At 47.9% G+C, this 11,773-nt stretch overlaps 1 long non-coding RNA gene across 2 annotated transcripts; it reads left to right on the top strand.

Moving 5' to 3' along the window:
• The first annotated feature begins 236 nt into the window (after positions 1-236).
• Positions 237-10,114, top strand: LOC116937981 (uncharacterized). 2 transcript variants are annotated; one of them, XR_012930995.1, is made up of 3 exons: positions 237-321; positions 825-3,479; positions 3,516-10,114. It is a non-coding gene; the product is annotated as an uncharacterized LOC116937981 (long non-coding RNA). The 2 variants fall into 2 exon arrangements; XR_012930994.1 differs by having other exon boundaries at positions 825-10,114.
• Positions 10,115-11,773: the final 1,659 nt, after the last annotated feature.

Below are 11,773 nucleotides of genomic sequence, written 5' to 3' on the forward strand. Positions count from 1 at the left end.
GCTGGCGGGCCCACGGCCGCCGCCTGTACCCGCTGCACGCCCGGCGGGGCCGCTGCGGGCCCTGCGGCCTCCTGCGGCAGGCCCGGGGCGGGCGGGGCGCCGGCGGGGCCCTCGTGGCGGCGGCGGCGGCCAGGGTCACGGCGGCCGGGGCCTACGCCTCGGTGAGGATCCTCGGAGGAGGAGGCGGAGGAGGAGGCGGTGGAGGCGGTGATGGAGGAGGCGGTGGAGGAGGCGGTGGAGGCGGTGGGACCGCCGGCGACGCCGTCAGGTTCTGGACGCCGCTGGTGATGTGCTACGCGCTGCTGGTGGTGCAGGCGGGAGGTGGGTGGGTTGGTGGGTGGAGGGGGGGGGATGGTGTAGTGTAGTGTTGTAGTGTGTGGTGTAGTGTGGTGTGTGTGGTGTGTGTGTGGGGTGGGTGAGTGGGTGAGTGAGTGTGTGAGTGGGTGGGTGAGTGGGTCAGTGAGTGAGTGGGTGAGTGAATGGCTGAGTGGGTGATGGTGCAGGTGATGGAGGTCATGGTGGAGGTGATGATGGTGGAGGTGATGATGGTGGAGGTGATGATGGCGGAGGAGGTGATGATGGTGGAGGTGGTGATGGTGGAGGTGATGGTGCAGGTGATGGAGGTGATGATGGTGGAGGTGATGATGGAGGTGATGATGATGATGATGATGAAGGTGATGATGATGATGATGGAGTACCCCTACCACCCACTGCCTGTCTCACCCTGCCCACCGCCTGTGTCCACCCTACCCACCGCCTGTGTCCACCCTACCCACCGCCTGTGTCCACCCTACCCACCGCCTGTGTCCCCCTACCCACCACAGACGATGATGCTCCACCAGGACCGCCTCGCTCCGGACTGCCGGTGCCGGTGGGGCCCCTGGCGGTGAAGTTGGCCTCGCTGGGCATCGTGATACTCATGGTGGGAGACTGGACAGACCTCCTGCATCTACCCCTCGCTCTGCTGGGAGAACAGTGGTGCACCTACCACTCACCGCAGGTCCTCGTTAGTTAGCTAGTTAGTGGGAGTTAGCTAGTTAGTGGGGGTTAGTTAGTGGGAGTTAGCTAGTTAGTGGGAGTTAGTGACGGTGAAGTTGGCCTCGCTGGGCATCGTGATACTCATGGTGGGAGACTGGACAGACCTCCTGCATCTACCCCTCGCTCTGCTGGGCGAACAGTGGTGCACCTACCACTCACCGCAGGTCCTCGTTAGTTAGCTAGTTAGTGGGAGTTAGCTAGTTAGTGGGAGTTAGTTAGTAGGAGTTAGCTAGCTAGTGGGAGTTAGCTAGTTAGTGGGAGTTAGTTAGCTAGTGGGAGTTAGTTAGTAGGAGTTAGCTAGCTAGTGGGAGTTAGCTGGTTAGTGGGAGTCAGTGACGGTGAAGTTGGCCTCGCTGGGCATCGTGATACTCATGGTGGGACACTGGACAGACCTCCTGCATCTACCCCTCGCTCTGCTGGGAGAACAGTGGTGCACCTACCACTCACCGCAGGTCCTCGTTAGTTAGTTAGTAGGAGTTAGTTAGTTAGTGGGAGTTAGCTAGTTAGTGGGAGTTAGTTAGTTAGTGGGAGTTAGTTAGTTAGTTAGTGGGAGTTAGCTAGTTAGTGGGAGTTAGCTACTTAGTGGGAGTTAGCTAGTTAGTGGGGGTTAGTTAGTTAGTGGGAGTTAGTTAGTTAGTAGGAGTTAGCTAGTTAGTGGGAGTTAGCTAGTTAGTGGGGGTTAGTTAGTGGGAGTTAGTTAGTTAGTGGGAGTTAGTTAGTGGGGGTTAGTTAGTGGGAGTTAGTGGGAGTTAGTGGGAGTTAGTTAGTGGGAGTTAGCTAGTTAGTGGGAGTTAGTGGGAGTTAGTTAGTGGGAGTTAGCTAGTTAGTGGGAGTTAGCTAGTTAGTGGGAGTTAGCTAGTTAGTGGGAGTTAGTTAGTGGGAGTTAGCTAGTTAGTGGGAGTTAGCTAGCTAGTGGGAGTTAGTTAGCTAGTGGGAGTTAGCTAGTTAGTGGGAGTTAGTTAGTTAGTGGGAGTTAGCTAGCTAGTGGGAGTTAGCTAGTTAGTGGGAGTTAGCTAGTTAGTGGGAGTTAGCTAGTTAGTGGGGGTTAGTTAGTTAGTGGGAGTTAGTGGGAGTTAGCTAGTTAGTGGGAGTTAGTGGGAGTTAGTTAGTTAGTGGGAGTTAGTTAGTGGGAGTTAGTTAGTGGGAGTTAGCTAGTTAGTGGGAGTTAGTGACGGTGAAGTTGGCCTCGCTGGGCATCGTGATACTCATGGTGGGAGACTGGACAGACCTCCTGCATCTACCCCTCGCTCTGCTGGGAGAACAGTGGTGCACCTACCACTCACCGCAGGTCCTCGTTAGTTAGCTAGTTAGTGGGAGTTAGCTAGCTAGTGGGAGTTAGTTAGTGGGAGTTAGTTAGTTAGTGGGAGTTAGTTAGTTAGTGGGAGTTAGCTAGCTAGTGGGAGTTAGTTAGTGGGAGTTAGTTAGTTAGTTAGTGGGAGTTAGTTAGTTAGTGGGAGTTAGCTAGCTAGTGGGAGTTAGTTAGTGGGAGTTAGTTAGTTAGTTAGTGGGAGTTAGTTAGTTAGTGGGAGTTAGCTAGTTAGTAGGAGTTAGCTAGCTAGTGGGAGTTAGTTAGTTAGTGGGAGTTAGTTAGTTAGTGGGAGTTAGCTAGTTAGTGGGAGTTAGTGACGGTGAAGTTGGCCTCGCTGGGCATCGTGATACTCATGGTGGGACACTGGACAGACCTCCTGCATCTACCCCTCGCTCTGCTGGGAGAACAGTGGTGCACCTACCACTCACCGCAGGTCCTCGTTAGTTAGTTAGTGGAAGTTAGCTAGTGGGAGTTAGTTAGTTAGTGGGAGTTAGTTAGTAGGAGTTAGTTAGTTAGTGGGAGTTAGTTAGTTAGTGGGAGTTAGTTAGTTAGTGGGAGTTAGTTAGTTAGTTAGTGGGTGGGAATTAGCTAGTTAGTGGGAGTTAGTTAGTGGGAGTTAGCTAGTTAGTGGGAGTTAATTAGTGGGAGTTAGCTAGTTAGTGGGAGTTAGCTAGTTAGTGGGGGTTAGTTAGTTAGTGGGAGTTAGTTAGTGGGAGTTAGTGGGTGGGAATTAGCTAGTTAGTGGGAGTTAGTTAGTGGAAGTTAGTTAGTTAGTGGGAGTTAGTGGGAGTTAGTTAGTTAGTGGGAGTTATCTAGTTAGTGGGAGTTAGTTAGTGGGAGTTAGTTAGTGGGAGTTAGTTAGTAGGAGTTAGTTAGTGGGAGTTAGTTAGTAGGAGTTAGCTAGTGGGAGTTATCTAGTTAGTGGGAGTTAGCTAGTTAGTGGGAGTTAGTTTGTGGGAGTTAGTTTGTGGGAGTTAGTTAGTGGGAGTTAGTTAGTGGGAGTTAGTGGGAGTTAGTTAGTGGGAGTTAGTGGGAGTTAGTTAGTGGGAGTTAGTTAGTGGAAGTTAGTTAGTGGGAGTTAGTTAGTGGGAGTTAGTTAGTGGGAGTTAGTTAGTTAGTTAGTGGGAGTTAGGTAGTTAGTGGGAGTTAGTTAGTTAGTGGGAGTTAGCTAGTGGGAGTTAGCTAGTGGGAGTTAGCTATTAGTGGGAGTTAGCTAGTTAGTGGGAGTTAGCTAGTTAGTGGGAGTTAGTTAGTGGGAGTTAGCTAGTTAGTGGGAGTTCGCTAGTTAGTGGGAGTTAGCTAGTTAGTAGGAGTTAGTTAGTGGGAGTTAGCTAGTTAGTGGGAGTTAGTTAGTAGGAGTTAGTTAGCTAGTGGGAGTTTGTTAGCTAGTGGGAGTTAGTTAGTTAGTGGGAGTTAGCTAGTGGGAGTTTGTTAGCTAGTGGGAGTTAGTTAGTGGGAGTTAGTTAGCTAGTGGGAGTTAGCTAGTTAGTGGGAGTTAGCTAGTGGGAGTTATTTAGTTAGTGAGAGTTAGCTATCTAGTGGGAGTTAGCTAGTTAGTGGGAGTTAGTTGGTGGGAGTTAGTTAGTTAGTGGGAGTTAGTTAGTGGGAGTTAGCTAGTTAGTGGGAGTTAGCTAGTTAGTGGGGGTTAGTTAGTTAGTGGGAGTTAGTTAGTGGGAGTTAGTGGGTGGGAATTAGCTAGTTAGTGGGAGTTAGTTAGTGGAAGTTAGTTAGTTAGTGGGAGTTAGTGGGAGTTAGTTAGTGGGAGTTATCTAGTTAGTGGGAGTTAGTTAGTGGGAGTTAGTTAGTGGGAGTTAGTTAGTAGGAGTTAGTTAGTGGGAGTTAGTTAGTAGGAGTTAGCTAGTGGGAGTTATCTAGTTAGTGGGAGTTAGCTAGTTAGTGGGAGTTAGTTTGTGGGAGTTAGTTAGTGGGAGTTAGTTAGTGGGAGTTAGTTAGTGGGAGTTAGTGGGAGTTAGTTAGTGGGAGTTAGTGGGAGTTAGTTAGTGGGAGTTAGTTAGTGGAAGTTAGTTAGTGGGAGTTAGTTAGTGGGAGTTAGTTAGTGGGAGTTAGTTAGTTAGTGGGAGTTAGCTAGTTAGTGGGAGTTAGTTAGTTAGTGGGAGTTAGCTAGTGGGAATTAGCTAGTTAGTGGGAGTTAGCTAGTTAGTGGGAGTTAGCTAGTTAGTGGGAGTTAGTTAGTGGGAGTTAGTTAGCTAGTGGGAGTTAGCTAGTTAGTGGGAGTTAGCTAGTGGGAGTTATTTAGTTAGTGAGAGTTAGCTATCTAGTGGGAGTTAGCTAGTTAGTGGGAGTTAGTTGGTGGGAGTTAGTTAGTTAGTGGGAGTTAGTTAGTGGGAGTTAGTTAGTGGGGGTGAGTTAGTTAGTGGGAGTTAGTTAGTAGGAGTTAGTTAGTTAGTAGGGGTGAGTTAGTTAGTGGGAGTTAGTTAGTGGGAGTTAGTTAGTAAGTAGGGGTGAGTAAGTTAGTGGGAGTTAGTTAGTGGGAGTTAGTTAGTAGGAGTTAGTAGGGGTGAGTTAGTTAGTAGGAGTTAGTTAGTGGGAGTTAGCTAGTAAGTAGGGGTGAGTAAGTTAGTGGGAGTTAGTTAGTGGGAGTTAGTTAGTAGGAGTTAGTTAGTTAGTAGGGGTGAGTTAGTAGGAGTTAGTTAGTAGGAGTTAGTTAGTAGCGGTGAGTTAGTAGGAGTTAGTTAGTAGGAGTTAGTTATTAGGGGTGAGTTAGTGGAAGTGAGTTGTGTGTGTACAGTGTAGTGTATAGTAGTATATAGTAGTGTAGTGTATAGTAGTGTAGTGTATAGTAGTAGTGTATAGTAGTGTAGTGTATAGTAGTGTAGTGTATAGTAGTGTAGTGTATAGTAGTGTAGTGTATAGTAGTGTATAGTAGTGTAGTGTATAGTAGTGTAGTGTATAGTAGTGTAGTGTATAGTAGTGTAGTGTATAGTAGTGTATAGTAGTGGTGTATAGTCGTGTAGTGTGTATAGTAGTGTATAGTAGTGTAGTGTATAGTAGTGTAGTGTGTATAGTAGACTGTAACCTGGTCATTAAGCGGAGTGAGTGTACCGACAGTCAACAATGCAGACTGTAACATGGTGCTTAAACGGCCTCTCTCTCTCTCTCTGCCTCCCTGTCTGTCTTTCCTCCCTCCTTACTTCTTGGTAGACTTGTATATATGTATTTCTCCTGACCGTGTACCTCGTATTTTTCATTCTATCTATGCTGGTATGTGCAATCCAAAGGTTGAACACGAAATTGAACACTCTTCTGAAATTCGTGGTCCGCCAGGAAGTGTCTAACCGTGTTGTTGGCCTGACTGGATGTGCTTCACATAATGTTTTTTCAGGTTTGTTGAATTCTCGTCTCTCACCTTTTTGTGTTTGTATTTACCGCCGTGATTTGTTCTTGACACCTGATGAAGATCGCTTGCGTTGTGATCGAAACGTCGTGATTGTTTTGACGTTTTAATATAACTTTATTGTATTTCTACGTACGTGACTTTACCGAAAAAACCAATGAGTAATTGTATGCAGTCACGAAAGCTTTAATACTTTATTAGTGTACCGACAGTCAACAATGCAGACTGTAACCTGGTCCTTAAACGGAGTGAGTGTACCGACAGTCAACAGTGCAGACTGTAACCTGGTCATTAAATGGAGTGAGTGTACCGACAGTCAAAAGTGCAGACTGTAACCTGGTCATTAAACGGAGTGAGTGTACCTACAGTCAACAATGCAGACTGTAACCTGGTCATTAAACGGAGTGAGTGTACCGACATTCAACAATGCAGACTGTAACCTGGTCATTAAACGGAGTGAGTGTACCGACAGTCAACAATGCAGACTGTAACCTGGTCATTGAACGGAGTGAGTGTACCGACAGTCAACAATGCCGACTGTAGCCTGGTGATTAAACGGAGTGAGTGTACCGACAGTCAACAATGCAGACTGTAACCTGGTCATTAAACGGAGTGAGTGTATCGACAGTCAACAATGCAGACTGTAACCTGGTCATTAAACGGAGTGAGTGTATCGACAGTTAACAATGCAGACTGTAACCTGGTCATTAAACAGAGTGAGTGTACCGACAGTCAACAATGCAGACTGTAACCTGGTCATTAAACGGAGTGAGTGTTCTGACAGTCAACAATGCAGACTGTAACCTGGTCCTTAAACGGAGAGAGTGTACCGACAGTTAACAATGCAGACTGTAGCCTGGTCATTAAACGGAGTGAGTGTACCGACAGTCTACAATGCAGACTGTAGCCTGGTCCTTAAACGGAGTGAGTGTACCGGCAGTCAACAATGCAGACTGTAACCTGGTCCTTAAACGGAGTGAGTGTACCGGCAGTCAAGAATGCAGACTGTAGCCTGGTCCTTAAACGGAGTGAGTGTACCAACAGTCAACAGTGCAGACTGTAACCTGGTCCTTAAACAGAGTGAGTGTACCGACAGTCAACAATGCAGACTGTAACCTGGTCATTAAACGGAGTGAGTGTACCGACAGTCAACAATGCAGACTGTAACTTGGTAATTAAACGGAGTGAGTGTACCGACAGTCAACAATGCAGATTGTAGCCTGGTCATTAAACGGAGTGAGTGTACCGGGCAGTCAACAATGCACACTGTAACCTGGTCATTGAACGGAGTGAGTGTACCGACAGTCAACAGTGCAGACTATAACCTGGTCATTAAACGGAGTGAGTGTACCGACAGTCAACAATGCAGACTGTAACCTGGTCATTAAACGGAGTGAGTGTACCGACAGTCAGCAATGCAGACTGTAACCTGGTCATTAAACGGAGTGAGTGTACCGACAGTCAACAATGCAGACTGTAACCTGGTCATTGAACGGAGTGAGTGTACCGACAGTGAACAGTGCAGACTGTAACCTGGTCCTTAAACGGAGTGAGTGTACCGACAGTCAACAGTGCAGACTGTAGCCTGGTCCTTAAACGGAGTGAGTGTACCGACAGTCAACAATGCAGACTGTAACCTGGTCATTAAACGGAGTGTACCGACAGTCAACAGTGCAGACTGTAGCCTGGTCCTTAAACGGAGTGTAGCGACAGTCAACAATGCAGACTGTAACCTGGTCCTTCAACGGAGTGAGTGTACCGACAGTCAACAATGCAGACTGTAGCCTGGTCATTAAACGGAGTGAGTGTACCGGCAGTCGGCAATGCAGACTGTAACCTGGTCATTAAACGGAGCGGGTGTACCGACAGTCAACAATGCAGACTGTAACCTGGTCATTAAACGGAGTGAGTGTACCGGCAGTCAACAATGCAGACTGTAACCTGGTCCTTAAACGGAGTGAGTGTACCGACAGTCAACAATGCAGACTGTAACCTGGTCCTTAAACGGAGTGAGTGTACCGACAGTCAACAATGCAGACTGTAACCTGGTCCTTAAACGGAGTGAGTGTACCGACAGTCAACAATGCAGACTGTAGCCTGATCATTAAACGGAGTGAGTGTACCGACAGTCTACAATGCAGACTGTAGCCTGGTCCTTAAACGGAGTGAGTGTACCGACAGTCAACAATGCAGACTGTAGCCTGGTCATTAAACGGAGTGAGTGTACCGACAGTTTACAATGCAGACTGTAGCCTGGTCCTTAAACGGAGTGAGTGTACCGGCAGTCAACAATGCAGACTGTAACCTGGTCCTTAAACGGAGTGAGTGTACCGGCAGTCAACAATGCAGACTGTAGCCTGGTCCTTAAACGGAGTGAGTGTACCGACAGTCAACAATGCAGACTGTAACCTGGTCATTAAACGGAGCGAGTGTACCGACAGTCAACAATGCAGACTGTAACCTGGTCATTAAACAGAGTGTACCGACAGTCAACAATGCAGACTGTAACCTGGTCATTAAACGGAGTGAGTGTACCGACAGTCAGCAATGCAGACTGTAACCTGGTCATTAAGCGGAGTGTGTGTACCGACAGTCAACAATGCAGACTGTAACCTGGTCCTTAAACGGAGGGATTGTACCGACAGTCAACAATGCAGACTGTAACCTGGTCATTAAACGGAGTGAGTGTATCGACAGTCAACAGTGCAGACTGTAACCTGGTCCTTAAACGGAGTGAGTGTACCGACAGTCAACAATGCAGACTGTAACCTGGTTCTTAAACGGAGTGAGTGTACCGACAGTCAACAATGCAGACTGTAACCTGGTCATTAAACAGAGCGGGTGTACCGACAGTCAACAATGCAAACTGTAACCTGGTCATTAAACGGAGCGGGTGTACCGACAGTCAACAATGCAGACTGTAACCTGGTCATTAAACGGAGCGAGTGTACCGACAGTCAACAATGCAGACTGTAACCTGGTCATTAAACGGAGTGAGTGTACCGACAGTTTACAATGCAGACTGTAGCCTGGTCCTTAAACGGAGTGAGTGTACCGGCAGTCAACAATGCAGACTGTAACCTGGTCCTTAAACGGAGTGAGTGTACCGGCAGTCAACAATGCAGACTGTAGCCTGGTCCTTAAACGGAGTGAGTGTACCGACAGTCAACAATGCAGACTGTAACCTGGTCATTAAACGGAGCGAGTGTACCGACAGTCAACAATGCAGACTGTAACCTGGTCATTAAACAGAGTGTACCGACAGTCAACAATGCAGACTGTAACCTGGTCATTAAACGGAGTGAGTGTACCGACAGTCAGCAATGCAGACTGTAACCTGGTCATTAAGCGGAGTGTGTGTACCGACAGTCAACAATGCAGACTGTAACCTGGTCCTTAAACGGAGGAAGTGTACCGACAGTCAACAATGCAGACTGTAACCTGGTCATTAAACGGAGTGAGTGTATCGACAGTCAACAGTGCAGACTGTAACCTGGTCCTTAAACGGAGTGAGTGTACCGACAGTCAACAATGCAGACTGTAACCTGGTTCTTAAACGGAGTGAGTGTACCGACAGTCAACAATGCAGACTGTAACCTGGTCATTAAACAAAGCGGGTGTACCGACAGTCAACAATGCAGACTGTAACCTGGTCATTAAACGGAGCGGGTGTACCGACAGTCAACAATGCAGACTGTAACCTGGTCATTAAACGGAGCGAGTGTACCGACAGTCAACAATGCAGACTGTAACCTGGTCATTAAACGGAGCGGGTGTACCGTCAGTCAACAATGCAGACTGTAACCTGGTCATTAAACGGAGTGAGTGTACCGGCAGTCAACAATGCAGACTGTAACCTGGTCCTTAAACGGAGTGAGTGTACCGACAGTCAGCAATGCAGACTGTAACCTGGTCCTTAAACGGAGTGAGTGTACCGACAGTCAACAATGCAGACTGTAGCCTGGTCATTAAACGGAGTGAGTGTACCGACAGTCTACAATGCAGACTGTAGCCTGGTCCTTAAACGGAGTGAGTGTACCGGCAGTCAACAATGCAGACTATAACCTGGTCCTTAAACGGAGTGAGTGTACCGGCAGTCAACAATGCAGACTGTAGCCTGGTCCTTAAACGGAGTGTACCAACAGTCAACAGTGCAGACTGTAACCTGGTCATTAAACGGAGTGAGTGTACCGACAGTCAACAATGCAGACTGTAACCTGGTCCTTAAACAGAGTGAGTGTACCGACAGTCAACAATGCAGACTGTAACCTGGTCATTAAACGGAGTGAGTGTACCGACAGTCAGCAACGCAGACTGTAACCTGGTCATTAAACGGAGTGAGTGTACCGACAGTCAACAATGCAGACTGTAACCTGGTCAATAAACGGAGTGAGTGTACCGACAGTCAACAATGCAGACTGTAACCTGGTCGTTAAACGGAGTGTCCCCACAGTCAACAATGCAGACTGGAACCTGGTCATTAAACGGAGTGAGTGTACCCGCAGTCAAGTGCAGACTGTAACCTGGTCATTAAATGGAGTGAGTGTACTGACAGTCAACAGTGCAGACTGTAACCTGGTCATTAAACGGAGTGAGTGTACCAACAGTCAACAATGCAGACTGTAACCTGGTCATTAAACGGAGTGAGTGTACCGACAGCCAACAATGCAGACTGTAACCTGGTCCTTAAACGGAGTGTACCGACAGTCAACTATGTAGACTGTAACCTGGTCATTAAACGGAGTGTACCGACAGTCAACTATGTAGACTGTAACCTGGTCATTAAGTTTGGTGAATGTGTAGTGACATCGCGGGATGTCACTGTGTAGTACCGGCCTTATAGGGCCACGCTGTAGCGGTATAGCGGTGTAGCGGTGTAACGACATCGTCACTACACCCACAGCGGAGTGGGTGTAGTGACGGCCTTAGAGGGCCACGCTGTAGCGGTGTAGCGGTGTAGCGGCATCGTCACTACACCCACAGCGGTGTGGGTGCAGTACCGGCCTTAGAGGGCCACGCTGTAGCGGTGTAGCGACATCGGTACTACCCCCTTCCTACCTTTCATCATGCTAAGTCCGCCTATTAAAATGCTATTTTTTTTAATGCTAATTCCTTTGTCAAGGCACCTTAATTTCTCTCACGCAGCTTAAAGGTCCGCGGTTCTGAGCTTGTGGCTGTGTTTCACTCCGGCGCTGTCCTCTGGACAGTCCGGTCCCCTTCCACCTGATGAAGGCCGCTTGTGTTGTGGCCGAAACGTCTTGTGAATATTGTTGTTTTCTTTTTTTAACCTACGTGACTTTACCGAACAGAACCGAAGATTACGATGCCTTCAATGTTGACCAACCTATTACTAAGCATTGCAACTGGTCTAGTTGCGTCAGTAGCTGGTGTAGTTACGCTGTAACCGGTTTGGATAGCCTGGTGATCAATTCTAGATTTGAAGCTTTCGTGACTGCTAGGATCCATACTCTTTGGTTCTATTGGGTAAAGTCACGTACGTATAAAATAAAATAACAAAAATCACGACGTTTCGGCCACAACACAAGCGGCCTTCATCAGGTGAAGGGACGAGACTGTCTGGAGGACAGCGCTGGAGTGAAAAAAGCCACGCTCAGATCACGACCTTTAAGCTGTGTGAGAAGAATGGTGATCACCACCACAGGCTGTTATTCTGTCAAGAAGGAGTCGCGCTGAAGTGTTAGTGGTAAATAAAGGCGGTGCCTCCCAAGTGAACTTCCTGCGACTCAGTTGAACACCACTACACTACTATGAACTGCACCATTATAAACCGAGTCTCTGCTACACCCCGAGTCTCCACTACACCCTGAGTTTCTACTAGACCCTGAGTCTCTACTAGACCCTGAGTCTCTACTACACCCTGAGTCACCCTGAGTCTCTACTAGACCCCGAGTCTCTACTACACCCTGAGTCTCTACTAGACCCTGAGTCTCTACTGCACCCTGAGTCTCTACTAGACCCTGAGTCTCTACTACACCCTGAGTCTCTACTACACCCTGAGTCTCTACTGCACCCTGAGTCTCTACTACACCCTGAGTCTCTACTACACCCTG

Source organism: Petromyzon marinus, chromosome 78 (assembly GCF_048934315.1).
Source record: "Petromyzon marinus isolate PM22_M1 ecotype Great Lakes invasive population chromosome 78, UKy_Petmar_22M1.pri1.0, whole genome shotgun sequence".
In the NCBI taxonomy this organism is placed as follows: Eukaryota; Metazoa; Chordata; class Hyperoartia; order Petromyzontiformes; family Petromyzontidae; genus Petromyzon; species Petromyzon marinus.